The sequence below is a fragment of the Numida meleagris genome, chromosome 3, assembly GCF_002078875.1.
Source record: "Numida meleagris isolate 19003 breed g44 Domestic line chromosome 3, NumMel1.0, whole genome shotgun sequence".
In the NCBI taxonomy this organism is placed as follows: domain Eukaryota; kingdom Metazoa; phylum Chordata; class Aves; order Galliformes; family Numididae; genus Numida; species Numida meleagris.
The window spans coordinates 28,586,214-28,605,767 of record NC_034411.1 but is presented as its reverse complement, the minus strand read 5'-3'; the positions used below and the strand labels follow the sequence as shown (position 1 = coordinate 28,605,767).

Below are 19,554 nucleotides of genomic sequence, written 5' to 3'. Positions count from 1 at the left end.
ATTCTTCGTCTGGTCTTTTCATTGATGCTCTCCCAAATACCTATTTGGGGTAACTATGCCACAGAGTCCTGTAATCTGACAACACGTTGACTAATAAAGTGAACTCCTCAATTGTTTTCAGAACTACAGCAGCAGCTGCACAGCTGGCTGGCTGATTATACTTCATTCAGCTATTGTAGAAGCTATGCATGCATTGCAAACATGTAATGTCTGGGCTGCAACTTGGCTAACAGAACACCACCCACATTCAAATTAGTTTTTTTTGCAATATCTCCAATCTGCTATTGATTTCCAAGGCAAAGCAGCCAGCCAAATCAGATGAGAGCAATTTGCCAGCTGTTGTTGAGCGATAAATATTAGTCCCCTAATGCCATCTTTCTTGGTATGCTTCCCTGGAAGAAGCTGGCAATATTTTCATCATGAGACTAATTCTAAATCCCCTGCAATGGGTAGATATTCCATGGGGCATTCGGCACCTGTGAACAACAATTAAGCAGCCCATCCATAGAGTGTGCCCAGAGATTACCCAAACAGGGTGAAGAGCTATATTAACCATTTCGTTTAGGTGAGGAATTTGTTTGGCTTGTTAGCCTGTGTTAGCATAGATGAAGGAAAATACTTTGGGTAGAAATGAGGAGGAAAACTCAGTGCTAAATGAGAATCAAGACTTATTTATTTTTCCTGACATGAACCAGTGATTTAAACAGTACTCTAGGCATGAAACTTGAATTATGATGCTAGATGTGTGACGGCAGATTTATAATTTTTTATCAGTCATTTAAAAAATGCTGCACAGTGTCTGATGAAGGTCTTTGGAAAATTTGCTTTTAATTTATTGTAGTTCTCAGTTTGATTCAGGGGAATGTTATAATACATGGATACATTTTCTCTCATCATCATTTTTTTTTCCATCTGAATTCCACCTTACAAGGTTAAGTAATCTGAGCAAACTGCCTGCATAAACATTGTTTCTTGTATGCATGCTCTATCACTACCTGTCTTTATGTTCCTCACGTATAAATTTATACCTACAAAAAGTGATTAGTTGCAACCCAGCTCTCCACCACATGAGAGTAAAATACCTTTACAGAACTCTGAGGAAGGAAGGGGATGCGGCCACAGGAAACAGGACATGACTGAGGGAACATCAACCAGTTATAGCCCTCCTCTTAGTCCTGTCCTGGTGCTATGGAAAACGTAGGAACTGAAGCTTAATTTAAAAACATCTCTTTTCTCAAGTTTCTGCCTCCCCACAGTTGCCTCTCACAATAGCCATAATGTTCATCATCTTTCTTCATATTATTGAATTGTTCAACATGTCAAGTGGCAAGACTGGTTTATGGTTATTAGATACTTTGGTATAATATACACAACCTCTACAATACTTGCTGAAAAGATGAGAAGAATAAAAGAGGGACAATGGTACATAATGTCAAGTGAGCTGATGAGTTAGGAAGTTGTTCTCTCAGCTGTAACCTAATTAAAACCAAGAGTTTACGACTTTCTACTTGTACACAAGAGGAAACCTGACTTACACGCTGTCACAGCATTTACATTTTCTCAGTAAACTTCTGGAACTTTAATAAAAAAACAAGTACCTCTCAAAAGTATTCTTAAAAAGACAGCTGTCCCAAATTATCCTGACTAGGAAGAAAGCAGCAGCACAATAAGCAGGACATCTGTTTTAGAGATCGTTTTGTTTGTCAGCTCCTGGAATTGCAGGTTGTTAATCATGTAATGAAGAAAACAGGGATAATGTTTGTTACCACAGAGAAGCTTCTCAGGGTACTTCAGTGTGAGTAGGATTTTCAGAAGTAGATCTTTATTTTCCACTGAAGCTAAAAGTGATGCATGAGAGTGCTTTTACAAATATTGCAACTGTGGTCACCAAAATATTGTTTTGAAATATGACCATTGCTCTGTAGAAGAATCCAGGAACTGTCTTCCAATGTAAAACACAATACTATTTGAATCAATAACTCATGTAAAGGAAATTGATTATCTTAAAGTCTACTTCCCATGCCAGACTCAGACCTGATACAAGGATATCTGAAAAATACAATGACACTAAGTTATGGTTCATCATAAGAGAAAAATAGATTTTGCTGTCATTTGAGCTGTGAGACAGGTTAGAGCATTACTTAGTCTGTCTTCTACTACTATTGTTTCCTATAGTTGGAGAATTTGTCTCATAGGTATCAGGTCTGAGCTGTGCATGAGTCTCAGCAGATGTCATATGTTACCAAGTTACATAAATTTGTAGGATTTCAGCTTTGCTTCATCTTCTTCAGAAAGCGTATATAATGCTACCAATAGGAAAAAAAAAATGGGTAACAATCTAAATCTTCTGTGGCTGTGGTCAGAATCCAGCAAGTTTGATGAACTAGAGACAGTTTTCTGCCTCCAATTCAAGGTATGGCCACCTGGGTCTATTGGCAGTCTGCGTGAAAATACATTATGGCAGAGCCCAGATCTCTGTCATCCAAGTGACTGTTTTACTGACTGGATAAAATCAGCAAGTGGCTTTGAAGCAACTGGCTAAACCTAAATCCATCCTAGGGGCTGCTAGAGACAGGAAGGAAGGCAGTATTCTAAAGGTATTGCCACATTTGTATGCACCAACAGTCTTTGTTCCCAAAAGTCGAACTGGATCACAACCTGTGAGTGTTTCTGGATTCCCTTGATTCTTGATATTTATTTCAAAGCCAAAAAGACATTTTTTTTATCCATAACTGGTGTTATGGTTTTGTGATTTTTGTTGTCGGTATTCCACATCATTACATCATGTAAGGTACGGGCAGTTAAAGAGTTAATCCCCTGGTTACTGCAAACTACCTTTTTTGGTGTGGCCCTCTGAGGGGGAGGGGAGGAGGTGCACTCCTCAGGGGTCTTTGCGTTGGAGGGGAGGGGGTGAAGCCGCGTGGGAGACACGGGGTCTGTTCCTTCCTGCCCTGCGGAGAAAGCACGTGGTCCTCCTGCAGTTTACTGTGTAAGATTTTCAGCCTGTAAACTCTCTAATATAATTCTACTAGCCTCATTTTGATATATTTAGTAAAGTTGGTTGTTCCTTCTCAGATTGGTGCCGCTGTTTTTTTTTTTTTTTTCTTTTTCCCTCTTCCCTTTGTTTTCCCAGGGTGCGGCTCCGCGGCTTCTCTGCCGCTTTAGCCACCGGACCGCCCGAGGGCTGGCCCTTATCGCCGGCAATTTTTTTTTCTTTCCTTCCTCTTTTCTCGTTTTTTTTTTCTTTCGGGCCTGTCCCCCTTGTCATGGACGCAGACCCTTAGATAATACCGTGACAACTGGGAAGGGGACCCAGTACATAACTCTCTGGCCATTTTGCTTACTATTAACTAGTTGTTGATTGGAAAGCATACATGAATCATAATATTCCAGCTTGTCCAGAATAAACTAGACCTCTCCTGGAATTTTTATCACTCAGTGATAAAAGTTTTTGAGTATCACTCAAAAAGTAATTATATTTGCTGAGCATTTTGTGCATCACATTGGCTCCACACGCAAGTTAAGACAATGGATCCTCATCTTAGCATGGTAATGAAACTACATAGAAGACCAACTTTCAAATGTGAGCAAAGATTTATGTTTGATCTGGGAATTCCTGGGTCAAATTCTATGACACATATTATTGCAGGGAATTAGGTCAATAATTATGATTGTCTTTTCTGGACTGAATATGCAATTCAGTAGTTATTGGTTTTCAATTTTGCATACTTTTTATGTTTCATAATACTATTTTGTGCTCTATAGTACTATTATATTATTTAAAATATATGTGTAAATATCTTGTAATGTGTATGCTGAAATAAACAATGCGAAGACAGTATACTTTCTGTCTCCTGCCCAATCAAACATATTACTATTCCCAATAAGATATTCTGTGGTCCCTTTAACAGAAGAGGGAAGTTCATCTGTTTATGTTTTATTTCTGATTTGCCTGTGCTTGTGTTTTTATTTGACTGAAATTGCCATGAATATGGAGGAATATGTTGCAGAGAATTTCATGCTGAAAAATTATTGCAAGATTAGAAAAGGTCTATCAGTCTCTAAATCTAATATGTGCAGCCAGACTGAATTCTGTAGAATAATCTTTTTCTCATTAAATGTACCATTTTAATGAATTAGATTTATAAGGGGCATTGACTTGGACTTTACTGGTAATAAACTGCTTAAAAGAGTCAGACCTTTGAGCTACAGAAATCACATATTGTAGTTAATTAAGGCACATTAGTAGGACTTTTATTAATCAGAAACGATAGTATCACCCTTGCAGCATCTTGCTGAATATTTATAAATTAGTGCTTCAACTTGTAATGAATCAACCTTCCAAATAAATATAACCTAAGATAAAATGGATGAGTGTTAACATTTACTTCTTTATTTTAACCAGTCTGCCTCTTTAGAAATGTAGTATAAAGAAAAATGAAAACAGATCTGGAAATATGTGACCCAAAGTAACTCCATCTAAGTAATTTCTTACAACATCCCAGTCACAGCTCCATGAAGTTCATCTATAGACAGGTGAGCCCAGTGATCACAAAACACTCACAAAGAACAGTGTCGTTAGCCTGATATGAGAAGGACTTTCTCTAAAGTGGTTGCTCTATTATGTTCAGAAAATGGTTTCTTCAGTAGGCAAGTATTAGAATAATTGAAACACAGACACCTCTTTATTTCCAGGGGTCCATCTTGCTCTTTTTCTGAAGCCCATATACAGACTTGTAAAAACTTATTACAGACTAATACATATTCTGTAATACTTGTCCCATTTGACTGCTTTTTTTTCTTTTTCTTTTTTCTTTTTTTTATGCTGTCAAAAAATTGGAAAATAATGACAAAATTGAGAAAATCATATCATGTCTGTAAAAAAAGCGAGTAATCATGTCAATTTGATATTTTTTCATCTAACAAAGAAGTTAAATGTAATGTGTCCAAATTAGAAATAGACAAACTCTTAATCAGATGAACTCTTAATGTTCAGCCTGGAATCTTTTGTGCTACCGTTTCTGTTCATGACTCAGGAGACAAAACGTGAAATGTCATTCAGAATTTGCCAGCTATCTAAGATAACAGATTCAGATTGAGTGAGAGTCCATTTGGAGGGGGATCATACATGGAAACACTGAAATCTTCACAGAACTTTTCACTTGAGGAAGATGAAACCTAGAATCCTAAGGCAGCCTATTTCAGATACTTCAAGCATATTTACACTCAAGCCTTCAGCTGTGGAAAGATCAGAGTAAGCATACTACAGACAGGCAGAATTAGAGACAGTCTCTGACTTAGTGGGTTTCTAATTTTAAATACTGGATATTCTTAAATGTTAGAAGAGAATGTGCCTGACCTTTATTGTGCTTTCTGCTTTGAAAATAATTATTTATTTTTTCAGCCAGAAAACTTCTTTCCTGGTATTTTTCTGCTGAAGCACTGAACAAACATGAACTGCCTTTCGTAAGAAAGTTTCTTCTTATGTTTGCCCATCTTCAACAAACATAGAAAATGGTCCACTTGAGGAGTCACAACCTCACACACCAACCTTACTCATTTTCAAATCTATTAAAATCCTTTTGCATTTGCTATGAACAAAATAATCTCACTTTTACTCTGTATTGAAATGGCCTGTATTTTGAGTGGACCCCTTGGATCTATTTCAACTTCTTCCTACAGCCTTTCTGCTGTGATTACAAGTGTTGTGTGACAATGATTTTTTAATGTTTACAAATGCAAAGTGTATTATCCTCTGATGCTATATCAAGAATATTTGGACAGGATAGTTTCTCCTGAAGAATGCAAGAGGGTGAACTTCACAGTTGAAGAAGATTTTCTCATAGACATTTATAAGATTTTAATGAGATTTTTTTAATACACACTGATCCATTTTACAATATTTTGTCTTTTTTTCTTCCATTTTACCATTATCTTATTTAAATATGTCCTTTGCTTTAACTTGTTTTTTTCCAGTGTAGCTGTATATATTCTCTCTGCTTCATTTTGTTTCTTCGTCATTTTTCACTTCTTTCTTCTTTATATAGGGCTCAGTTAATCCAGTTTCTGTTCACCATTTCAGTCTGTGCATGAGCTCTTGTTTTAAAAGGCTACATAGGATTGATAAAAATGGATACAGGCTTCATCTTGCTCTACTTCTTTCCTGCAGCCCTTCCCTCTCATTGACTCTAGTACAGATATTTGAGTGCAAAAAGGTAGAGAGGTTGCTAAAAGAAAGCGCTGAGCAAAACAAAGCAAGGATAAATTTGCGATAGACTCATCACTTCTTCTGAAAGTGTTCAATTAGAACACACAATCAAAAGTGAATTTTTACAAGAACAGCTGCTATTTTTGATACAGATTACCATAACTTTTATTGTTTTAGACTCTGCAATGTCTGTAGTTAATAGATAAAAAAATACTCATAGCCCACTTTGTCCTCCTGTCATTATCTGTCTGTCAATATTCTGAGCATTTTCAACTTACAAAGGTAACAGGTAAAGAATGTAGAGCATTCACATCTTGTAAAAATCTAGGCCGACGTTGCACCCTAGCTATACACAAACCTAAAGTTTCCTAAAAAGACAACAGTAACTGACTTAAAGCATCAGGGACATCATTCAAGAGACAAAAAAGAGAAACTTTGAAAAACAATTTTCACTGTTGTACAATTGAGATGCTATGTCATATTCCAGGTCACCTTTTAAGAAAAGCTTCAAGTATATTCAGATCATCTGGTATTGTTCTTTTTGGATCTTACAGCTTCTCCCTGTGCTTTCAGTATGTGTACCCTCGTCATTAAAGACCAAAGAAGTTCAGGTACAAAGAAATATTTGACTTCTCAAAGAACTTTTCCATGAGACAGTTTTAGAAGTAAAGACTGCCATACTTTTTTCTCAAGTTCTTTCAGTGCATAGCTTTTTGAGTCATTAAAGCTTTCTTCTTCCTTCTTGTTACTTCAAAAATAACGTATAAGTTTTTAAAGAACAGATATAAGCTTTGTCTGAGGCATTGCCATTGTTTCTCTAAGGGGTCACACAGAAGCATTCTTTGTGGTTAAACACAACATACAGAAGAAGGTTAGTAACCCTCAGAAGACAAACTTCAAGTCCCACTACCGTCGCTAGGGCATTCAAAGTTTGATATCAACAGGACTGAGCTACAAGTGCATTACTGCCTGTTTGCGTATTCCACTCCAGTGCAGTAATCACACTCTATCAAAAATATAAACACATGGCATGTTTATCAAATCTAGTTTCAAGTATCTGTAGGAAATACATTAACAGAATCACACTAATTGTTCTGGTGCCCAGATACATTTTTATCGCCTTGCTCTACTTTTGCATCACCATTTATTTCCAGAGCTGCCACCTATGCTACTGGTGGGATAGTTTGATACAAGGAAGCTATTATCCACCCAGATCAGAAATGATTTCCTATTTTCAAAGATAAGTGTAAAGGCAAACAAAATTCAAGGATTGCTGTGGCCAATATTTGTGCCCCCTCTAGTTTATTGCAAAAAGATAGACTTTGGTTGTTTGTTACTAGTCTCCCTTATTATCAAGTTTCAGTGGCGTTCATACTCCTTTTTTGTACTTTAATTGCCTTTCAGTCTTCCTTACTACAAAGTTTTACTATAAACCTTTTCCCCCTTTCCCCCTTTTTCTCCTGTCCTTATTCCTACTTTACGTGATCTGCATACTGCCAGCTCTTGGGTCAGCAATATTTAGCTTTTTTTCTTAAGAATCCTGCTTGCTTCAAGAAACACATAATACAAAACAAACTGACAAACCAATCTCTCCTTTGAGATTCTATTGTTATTTAATTTTTTGATATTTAATTTTTTTTTTTTTGGTAATTATCCTGGATTATTGTTCCTGATGCTGAACATCTGATAGTTAACAACAACATATGGGAAAGGCTGTACAGAAGTTTGTTTACTTCTGCTTCAATCTCCGATATTGAGGCCAGAAGAAAGACCAACAGACATCTCTAAAAGATGCAGTGGCACACTTTTTTTTCTGAGGTCTACCTTCATCAGACTGAGACATCCATTATCGTGAGTCTTTGTTCTTGAACAACATACATCTTAGAAAACTAAAGACTTCTGCTTTCAGCTCTTCATGACAATGCTCCTGGATAGAGAAGAAAGTATCTCATTTCATAAAATATTTAATTCAACCAGAGGTCTTGTCACCCAGTTGTATGCGCCCTACAGCATTTTCATTTCTGGCAGTTTTCCTGAGGAGGGACACATGTACAGCTGGGGCAAGGCTCCTGTCAAGGCCCAATTCATTTAAAGACAAGGCTAATTTCACTGTTTAAAAATTCTCATTGAAGAACTGAACAGCACAGCATAGGAAATGAACACAAATATATTAAGATGTCATTCTTAAATGTACTGTGTTTTTCAGCAGCTCAACCATTTGACTAATATTGGCTTATGAATCAGAAATTCATACTATGAACTATGCCATTGATCATATGAGTCATGGTACAGAGTTTTCACTTTATGTTTGGCTGACCGTAACTCATTTCAGATGTAAACAATTGCAGAAAGTGCATTTTAAAATTGTTGCAAGCATTTAGATATGCAGACTAATAAATATATTTTGCTTGAAATATTAATTTCAGAAAAGCACAGTCATAGAAGTGCTTATGGGAAATGATTACAGAACACAAGTAAAGTGCATTGATACAAATATATAGGTTCTACACTGAAAATTAGGATTCTCCAAAGATGTGCTCTGTTACCTTTTAAAATGTTTGTGCACCTTAGTTTTTGCCAGAAAAATCTTTTCTGAAAAAAAGGCTTGCTGTACTGAAATGGGTAAATTGGGGAATTTAAATGAGGAAATTGGGTTTCCTCTATTTGTTTTCATTGACTTGACTAATCTCCTAAGCTTTATAAGTTATTTCACCTTTCCTTGTCTGACAAAACTGCTTATTGCACTGGCATAGATTCAGCTAGACATATCTGGAGGTCATGCCTTTCCTTGGATCTTTTTGCTGCCCTCAGTCCCCTTATCTAAAAAAATGAATCACCTAGTCATAGGACCTTTCCTGAGCTGCAGAAGGACCTAACTTCATAAGCTTTCAGCTAGGGAATTGAAAACTTTAGGCACCTAGCTATGAATAAAATGGCAGGTAGGTTACCTAACCTAAAATTTGATTTTACTGCTAGATACTCATTGAATTCTCCTTTGTTATCCTGTCAAAAAGTTCAAGGAGATAAGCTTTTACTAACATGATTCAGTTTGTTGGTGAGAGTAGTGAAGCAAAAAAAAAAAGCCATAAACTGTAGGTCAGCTTAGGTCTTTGTGATCAGCTGTGTGTATTGACTATTTAGTTGATTTGATTCAACAATTTCCTCATCTTGATTTGGGATAGAGACTCCTGTTCTGAGAAGTGTCTTAAACCTAGAGCACTCCAGACTCTGATGTCTAGTACTCTCCAGTTAAAACTCCGACTGGAAATATCAAACTATTCGCTTAAGCAGGATCCAAAATACCTACCACCCTCACTACTGGTCTTCTGAGTTATTTGTCTCCTCCCTTCAGCACAATACTTTACACTGTTGCTACAAAATTGGAAGGCTTCAGTGGGAGGGAATGAGAAAGCTGTACTTCAAATTAAGTTCAAATTAAACGCGGTGGTATATAAGCACCTCCCTGTATGGTAAATGTTGTGGCTTTCTTATCGAAAATGACTGACTGAATGAGCTTAGGCACTGGGCTCTCTAGAATAGCTTATAATTCTCAGACATAAGACTGAACAATTGCCTTTTGGCCTAAGTGTTAAAATTTCTTTGAGATGCAGAGCCTAAATAACTTCCTCCTCGCTATTTTTTTTTCCTCAGTTGTGTTCTACCTTTCCTCAGTTATGCTCCAAGGTTCCTAGAATTAATGTTAGGTATCTTTATTTTCCTGTGTGTTATTTATGCCTTCTTGCTCTGATCTGCACCTGAATGGCAAGCCACCTACCATCCACTGATAAAAGAGTAAATATTACTACATGGAGATTCCCCTGTGTTAATCTGCACTTTTTAGGTGCCTTTATTAGCAATTATAATATGACCCTTCCCCCATTAGCTGTTTCTTATGATATCTGTGTCATTGTTCTGAGCTTCCATGAGATACTGTCATGTGGAAAGGTTCACTGGAAAATGTGAGAGGTAATGTTCTGTCACCTCCCATATTTGCCAATTGTTTTACTATAGAGAATAAAGCATTACAATGCGTCATGCTATTACATTGTCATGTTTCTGTTGGTGCTATCATTGCACACTTCATAAATTCTTGCAATGAAGAAAGACTATTAAACCATCTATACAGGCAATGTTAAATTCAATGTGTTGCCTTCCATTTCATATCAATTAGTAGCAGCTAAATGTTTGGAACCCATTCTGCATCTTCATTTGCACTGCCTGTCTAATAGCCTAATTAAATCAGTAACACCAGCACAGAATTTTAGTTAATTGGGATTTCAGTAGCTAAACCACATTTCATTGTCCCAGCAAAACAAACACGTGTTTATGAGGTTTTAAGTAAAACTTTAAAAGCTTCAAATGATGCTTAGTTTATCAAGCAGTAAAGCTGTTTTCTATTACAATTCAGTGTTCGTAATGTATGCAGCCCCAACGTATTCTTTGGGTAGGAGATGCCTATAGCTACAATAGTGACAGAAAAAGTGTAAACAGTGCATAGAAACTCACCTGCTAACGGCTTCATAATAAAACTGTTCATTAGATAGTTCTGCTGTACTGTGGAAATGGAAACTTTTCTCCTTGTGAGCAGAATTAATTCCACAGAAACTGTGATGTTTTATTGCAAAGGCTTAGATGCATTGTGAAATTTACTTCTTTTTATTCTCTACTTAAGTCCTGCTGACATCCAGAGGGACCTAGCAGTAGCTTCCTAGCTATATGATAGTGTTTGTTTTATTACTACAGTATTGCCTAAGGGCTTTTGCTATGATGGAGCCTTGTTTTTGCCGTCATCCAGTATTGTTATTTCCAAGCATTCTAGAATGGTGAGTCAAACCCTTTAAAGTTATGAGACGATCATAAAAATCATGAATTTTAAAACCATAATAATAATGTACCTTAGGGCCTTATTATTTTTGCTTCATTTTTTGAGATTGGAATGGATTGGGGTTCGGTGTTATTCTACCATTAAAAGCAAACAAACAAACAAAAAACAACACCAAGCTTACATTACCAGCTTACAAGGGTGATACATTCCCCTGAATATGGGAGGGGGGCTTTTGAAAAAAAAAGTTAAGTAATGTGAGGTCTTTTTGTTAGTATAAGATGATATATACATATACTTATCCATAACCTGGCGAACATATGATTGAGAAGTCAAGATATAATGTGTCATTGAATAAAGCAAGCAGGAAGGATGAGGAGAGTGGATGGCATCTCAAAGGGGACTAAAACCTCAGTATGAGTAAATGAGCAATTGTCCACTGGAGGCAACAGAGCCAGAGTAGTCTGCATGCACTGAGGCCTGGTCTGAATTCCTGGTGTGTCAGATGCAACATACAGCTTTGCAGAGTTTTTAGCTGCTGTATGAATCCAGACACAAATCTTGAAAGTACATCACAAAGCTCAGTCCCAGCCTACAGCAATGGAGCAGCTCAGTAGGTCTTCTTCACTTCTAGTTTCTGCTATTATAAGAGACCCATACAGGAAATATGTAGAAATGTGCAAATGTGAAGGACCTCTAAGAAATTTTGGAGGTGTTTTTTACGGATTTTCAACAAGCTGAAAGAGTGAACAAGGAGAACAGATATATGTAAAGATGGAGAGGCACTGAAAAATTATTCCACAGCAATTAAAAAGAAAAAATAGCTATTAGAAACTGATTAGAATTCAGCACAGACTCAGATGTCCTGGAAGGGACAGTTGGCATATACTATATGAAGCATCCTCAAGGCATAGCTCAGAATAAAGTGACTGATGACTGCAGTAATGACCATTATTTCTGTTCTCCATGTCAGCATTCAGAACTGAAAAAACACTTCTGCTTAGGGCTGCAGAGAACATTAATGAAAATTCAGAAGTCAAGTCAAGAATCTCATTTTACCTTTGGGGAGAGGTAGTTTAATACCCTTCACTTCCCAGGAGTGACAGAATTTCTCAAAAAGTGATGACAATTTTGCAAGTTGCTGACAACTTCAGTGAAAGTCAAAGAAAGGAGATAAAATGTTGCATGAGAAAACAATTAAAACCTCAGCAATGGTGAAAGATTTTAGTGTCAAAACTAAACAAGGTGCTGAATTCTCTCTGAATCTCAAGGGAGCACTTCCATAGGCACTAATGAAAGATGAGTAGTTAAAATCCAGTGCAATTCTTTTAACACTGCATATGTCAGTGTTAGGTCAAGGAAGAACGATCTTGAAAATTTGATCCATAATGTTTTCAGTTCACAAAAATATATGTCTAATTGGATTTGTTTAACATTCACCACTTTATTTTGCTTACAAATAAATGTATAAAAGGTAAAATTGGAAGGGATTCTCTCAAGTTTTTCAGCTTCAAAATGACCATAATGTTGATGAGTGTTGGACTTGTAGCTTGAAAGTCCAACTTTGAGTGACTTATAAAGTACATCCAGGACTGGGCCCATTTGTCCACCATACTGTGCATTGCATTCACAATAATAATTGTATTCCTATATGCTTTCTGAAAAACAGTGGGTGAGGAGGGGAGTGAGAATCCAAATTAGATCTCCCACAAAGCAAAAGACTGTAGCAGAAACTCGGTGGTTGACTTTTTTTTGTTTGGCTTGATTCTGGCAAAATGTTGCACACAAAGCTTGGAAGTTCATTTCTAAGCATGTGTCCTCATCCTGCTATAGGACAGCTAGGTCAGGGATTAGATTGAATGTGAAAAGGCTCTTAGCCTTTGTATTGTGATAAAGGAAATTAAGAATGTGGGGAGGGAAACTGGAAGTATTTCAAAGAAAGGTAAGATCTGCAAATTCATAGCAGTAGAATAAAAAGCTGGAGTAATTACAGACAGAGAGCAGCAGAATAGAGAGCATACATTTATGATAGTTAATATCTCCTTAGTTCTCCTGCCTATGGAAAAGTATCATTTGTTTCCTGCAGTTAAGAATCTGTGAACAATTTCCATTAAATCTTATTCAAATGCAGCTATACTCTGATTTCCTTTTCTACCTGATAAACTTTCTCTTGTGTACTAGCAGGCTACATTTAAAATTTTTCATCAGACTAATGGCAATCGGAGTATTCCTGAGGAACATTAATACGGAAAAGTTTTTTCTTCTGAGTCCATTTATGATCACTCCACGCCTCCCTGAACCAATGAAATTCCCTGTGGTGATATCTCATGCATCTATTCTCCAATGGCAAGGCTCCAGATCCTCTGATGGAGTGTATTTTCTCCAGCTGAACTGCTGCAACATTTCACTGTATTGTCGTGACTGCAGTGACTATGGAAAAGTAGTCACAATCTTACCACCTAGCCTTTAAAGATTGATTATTTATTTATTTAGAAGCAAAGGAATAAAAATGTAAATGAAATCTGGAGTCTGCATACAAATTATGAGGATGCTTTCCCAAGAATAAGCTGTATTTCTAGGAAAAAAAATGTGGAAAAAAAAATCACAAACAATAGCACTGACAAAAAAAAAATGTAAGTTGGTCTGAAAATAATGCCTTCTATTTATTTCCCTGGTAACTGCAGCAGATAGAAAGAGTACAATCACACTATTTGAGAGAGCAAGTTCTCAGCTACAGAACATCACTTTTCAACATAGTCACCACCATTAGCTGTACATTTTCACCAGCGATGAACAAGAGCCTGCATGCCACACTCATAACAATCTGCACCAGTGAAGGTGACACACTGTTGCTGTTGCCACTAGTGAAACACACCACCCACCACCTCACTGTGCTTACATCCCCTGTTTGTTCTCCATAAATGTTCAGCAAGTGTCAGTAAATGTCAGCGGGTGCCATTTTTTCGCATGGAGGAATTCAGTGGCACGTCTTTGCTTCATACCCACTTCCATGTCAGACACCGTTTTGTCAGACTGCCAACAACATGTAATGGAGTGTTGGTGGGAAGGTTCACCTTCTATTGCTGTACCACCAACATCCATCTCTGACACTGTAATAATAAAATTAGAGTCATTATGCTTGGAGCAGTCCTTGTAAAACAAAGAAGATGATACTAAAGTCAGGAGAGTAATATGGAAATACACTAATATCTGCTATATGTTTTCTAGAAGAGTAAATCAGCAGTAAAAGCACCAGTATTACTGAAGTGCCAGTCTGTGTATGTGGAGTGAGAGCAGAAATAGGCTCTGTAATGTTTTTAGTTGGTTACTCTTAAATACATCTGAAGGTGGTAAAATTCCTGGATAAATTTTCTTCCTCACTGTCACCAGTGAGTAGGAAGCCAACAAAATCTCAAGTAACTGATTAAAATGCCAATGACTGCATTTGCTGTATTCGTTCACAGGTATGTAGCTTCACCCTCCTGTGACTTGTCTGAATGATGGTTGTGTAATGACTAAACTCTGTAGGAAGTACAGAAGTAGAGCCCTACAGCCGTGTATCTTTCACCTTGTACTTGCTTGCTTTAAAAAATATATCTGATTACTATTTTTTTATTATTTTGGACTTTGGTTGATTTTGGCAGCATTTCCCTGAACTCATAATGGGGAAACTGAGGAGTTTTAGCTTAAATGTTTTTGTCCAGACATCATTTCATTCTGATTTAACACCTTCACATCTCTGCTCTATTCCCTCTAATGTTTCTATTAAGAAAAATATTAAGTCAGAGAAAGTGGCACATCACTTGAGAAGCTGCCACCACTGGCAAATAGCTGTCTGCCTGCATTGAAATCACTGAAATTAGTAATGGAGATGTGATGAATTAATTTGTCTTGTCCATCCTGTCACAGGAAACATTCACTGCTTGTACTGATATAAATGTTCTGATAGATAGATGTAATTTAAAGTGTTTGGCACATTGCTTTGCTTAAAAGGTGGAGCTCAGAACAGAATGGAAAAATATTGTCATCAATAAGTCCATTCAAGAATACAACAGCTTTAAGTTAGTTGAGGACAGATGTTCTTTTCTGTCTTCTTTTCCATAAACATAAGCACGTGTAATGTACATGCATTCAAAAGGAAACTTAGTGGCATGTAAAGAGAGATGATGGCCTGGCAAGGCCTAGCCACTTGAAAGAGGCTGCCTCTGCTATCATGGGTTTGCAGTGAGAAGTGAGAAAGTTGTGTACTCCTTGTTCTTCACAGACAGGATGAAAGAAGTGTAGAAATTTTTATTGTGGGCTTTTTACTCTTTCCCCAAGAATAGAAAATTCTGAGGAAATTGCTATTTCCAGTCAGTTATAGTCACAAAACAGACTCAAAGTATATAGAAATATGGTAGAAGCAATTTTGCAATAGATATTAACATTTTTTCCTTTTGTTTGGGGGGAGCATGGTGGGGGAGGAGGGTTGGTGTATGTCAGAAGATGAAACTAAAATGTGCTCACACAAGTGGTATGACTGCTAGTTCCTTCATTTATGCATCTCATACCCTACATCATGGCATGTACGCTGCAGACCATGATTCTGTCATTTTCTATTCAGGTTGGGGAATAATCAGGTCCTGAGGTGCTATGCTGTAAGGCACAGCACATATAACACTCATTTCAAACTCAGTTCTGCTGTTGGAGCTCCTTGCTTTCTATACAAATCTACTTTCAGGCATGAATGCAATTTAAAATGTTGTGATCTAATATACAGGCTCATGTTATTGATGTTTTCTTTTTGTTTGGGTTCTCATCTCTTCCCGTGTTTCTGGAGGATGATGGGATAAGCAGCAGGGACTGTGTTACAAGCACCACCAAGAGGTGACTATCCAAGGTCAGGGTAAGAAACTAATGTCTCTAAGGAGCTCTGAGATTTACTGTGAAAAAGAACATAGTTTATAAAACTGGATTTGAGGTGCAAGACCGTAATTTTATGACTATAGAGGACTGGAACTGTCTACTCTTTTCCATGGCAAGAAAATGTGCTGGTATCTGACTGTTCCAGCTCCTTTCTTTGGCCCTCTGAACGTAAAGAGATGGACAATACAGGAAGCCATGGTGACAATGACGCAAAGTTAAGATTGTAGCACCTTTTTGATAGATGAATGGATTTAAAACTGAAAAGATCATATTGACGATCTCTGCCCAGAATTATGGGCAGGTGAGCCTGTTTTATTTCTATAATCTATTTCTCAGGAATCATTTTGTGGCAGATGCATTTCTGCTCTGAGCTCTGAATGGCCTCCCGTTCAAAGTGCAATTTTTTTGCCTCTGACCTCTTTTGGATGACTTGAAATGAAACTCCATAGTCAGAAAAGCAGTCTTCTGTTCACAAAATCCACTGACATCTCTTTTCCCCGCTGTTTGATCTGCTACTAGTATTGTCAGAGTGGAGGTGAAAAGGCACTGTTGGTCAGAACCACCATTTAGTTTCAGCTGGAAACATTTCACTCCTCTACCCCTGTGCTGAACATTTGCTGTGGCAGATCCTCTCCTTAAGATTGAGCTGCTTTGGAGATTCCAAATTTACTCTAGTGTGGCTGAGAATTTGGCAGCAGGACAGAAGAAACAAGAGTCCTGGGTGGTAGTTCACTGAAGCCAGACTCAGATTAGTAATTACAGACGGAAAGAGCCTTATGAAGTAAATTAAATCCCCATTAGAACAAGGTATATTCACTGATTGGAATATTCTATTCTGGTAATACTTGTTCCTCTTATTTTCTATTGATAAAATGTAAGGAAGCAGATGATATGGAAAATAGATGAACCCTGCTCTGAGCACATTCTTCTTTAGGAGAGACAGACAAAGAAAAGACAGAGTGCAAGAGGGAATGGTTAAACATGTGTGCTTCCATTTAATCAATATTAGAATTATTGCAACGGACAAGGAAGGAAAAGCACTATAGGGCAGCTGACTTATAAACCTTGAGAGAGAGCTCCTCTCTTGAGCTGCTCCAGTGCAAAAATGTAAGGGTTGAAATAATTACAGGGTAATGTTTGTGGAGGAGGTGCTTATGGCAGTAAACAGCCTTCTGTTCTCTGAGGCATTTGGACAACACTGGCAAGCTGCATTTTCTAATGCCTTTAAACATTATTTCAGCTATGCTGTCTGGGAAAAAAAAATTCAGCAAAACACTGTGTAAATCAAAGAATAACAGAGGTACCTCATTTCCAGGTCATAGTATTTTCCACTAATGCAGATGACTCACAGCAGCAAAAGATTTGCTCACAGGGAGATTTTGGCTAACATGGGCTACTAGCAAGCCATCATCTGTCAAGAGGCCATTTCAGTGCCAAATTAGGCTTACGGCAGGGGAAAGGGACATGCCTGTTCTCCAACTACTTCCTCCACATTTCCAAACATTGATGCCAGTTCTACCTGTCAATACCAGTCACTACCAGTAGAGTGACTAAATTTATTTATTTATTTTCTAAATAAAATTGGAATCTATTTTTTCCCAGTGGTTCTAGCTGGCAATGAAATGGGATACAGATATTAGATTTACCTTAGAAGGCAATGGAGACATTCTAGACGAACTTGTTCAGAAGAATCATTTTGAGCTGAACCCTCACATATGAATTGAAGTTGAGACTGAATAGAAGGATAAATACAGCAGAGCACTTAGCACTTGCTAAGTGATAACAATGTTTATCCTGTCAACTCTGTCTTGTTGAGGAAATTGGCTTCTGAGTTACTGAAACTGTTTCAGTAGAAACTTACCATTTGATAAGAAGCACTTTAACCTCTGCTTGTTGTTAAGTTCAGTTTGAAATCAAATTTTGGGAACTTTATGCAATTCATAGACTGCTCCATACAAGGGCTGCTCCAAAAGTAATGTCTCTTATTTTATTATGTTGATCCCCAACATCAGAGGCAGATGTTGGTGTTATGGCAGTAGAAGGTGAACCTTCCCACCAACATTCCATTACGTGTTGTTGCCATGTAACAGATAGCAGCAGAAGGGCAGTCTGACAGAATGATATCTGACATGGAAGTGTGTATGAAGCAAAGGTGTGTCACTGAATTCCTCTGTACAGAAAAAATGGCACCCATTGACCTTCATCAACACTTGCTGAACATTTATGGAGACTAAATAGTGGATGTAAACACAGTCAAGTGGTGAATGATGCATTTCAGCAGTGGTGACAGCAACAGTGGGTCACCTCTACTAGTACGAGTGCAGTATGAAGTCTCTTGTTCATTGCTGTTGAAAATGTATAGCTAATGGTGGTGACTATGTTGGAAAACAGTGCTTTGTAGAAGAAAATTGCTTCAAACAAATAGTATTATTCTGGTGTTTGTATCTGTTGTAGTTTCCATGGAAATAAATAGGAGGCATTACTTTTGTAGTGACCTATGTATATGCTCATTTATACAAATTATAGCTTCAAATGTATACTTTTAACTGCCTAGTTATTATTCTTCTTCAGCTATTACACAGACCCTTATTCACATACAAAAAGAGAAATATGATTATTTGTGTCTGTTTATGATTGTTTTGGTTTTTTAATTGATTTTTTATCTATTTTCCCTGATTTTGTCTTTGGGATCTTCCAGGATTTGAAATACTTCTCAATTGTCGTTCTGATTCTTGCATTTGATTTTTTTTTTTTTTTTTTGTATTGGATTTAGATTACAGGTTTACAGGCCATTTAAGTATGTTTACATTGTGTGAAACAGAACCTCCAAATGTCAATACACTCCTGGATAGTATTTAATTCAGTGCATATCTAATGAATAAAATTTAAGCTTTCCCTAAATAAAGGCACCTTTTGTTGCTATTACCTTGGCCTTCACTTTCACTTATATCCTGTAGATTGTTTATTAAGAGAAATGAGAGAAAAACAAAATATATATGACCTGCACATTCAAACACATTGCAGTGTGTTCAGATGCACTGTCTACCAACGCAAGATTGACTTTTAGCTGATTTTTCCTGTTTTATTTTACTAAGAACATAATGAAGTGCTATACAATGAACTAAATAATCCACCAGTTACAAAAAGAAAAGCTGCCCCTAAATAAAAATTTTGCTTAGTATGTCTATTTTGCTTCTCCAAGTAAGTGTGCTGTTTTCTACTTTTCCAAGACTAACAGTTACTGTACTGCAAGTTGGCTGAACAGTAGTTTACAAAGAAAGTTATCAAAGATGTTGATCGGCTCTCATGGGAAAAACTCTCTTTCTAGTGCCATAATCATTTGTATTAGGGTGTCTTTTGGAGACAAATGACCATGATTTGCAAAATAATCCATCATTAGAGTTATCAAAGCTGTCATAGAAATTAAGGGTTTTAGAAGTAGGATCTTCATTTTTATAAAGAATAAAATTACCATTGATCATAAATAAAATAATTATATTGCTTTTGATTGTAGACGTGTTATTAATGACAGATTCCTATTGTGAATGAAAGTCAGCATACACAAAAGTGATGTATTTATTGATGTAGCAATACCCAACGAAATTATTTTTGCCCAGTG

At 37.0% G+C, this 19,554-nt stretch overlaps 1 long non-coding RNA gene across 4 annotated transcripts in view; it reads left to right on the top strand.

Moving 5' to 3' along the window:
• The window catches only part of LOC110395749, a 328,266-nt gene that overhangs the window by 71,602 nt on the left and 237,110 nt on the right, over nucleotides 1–19,554 (top strand). The window lies entirely within an intron of this gene.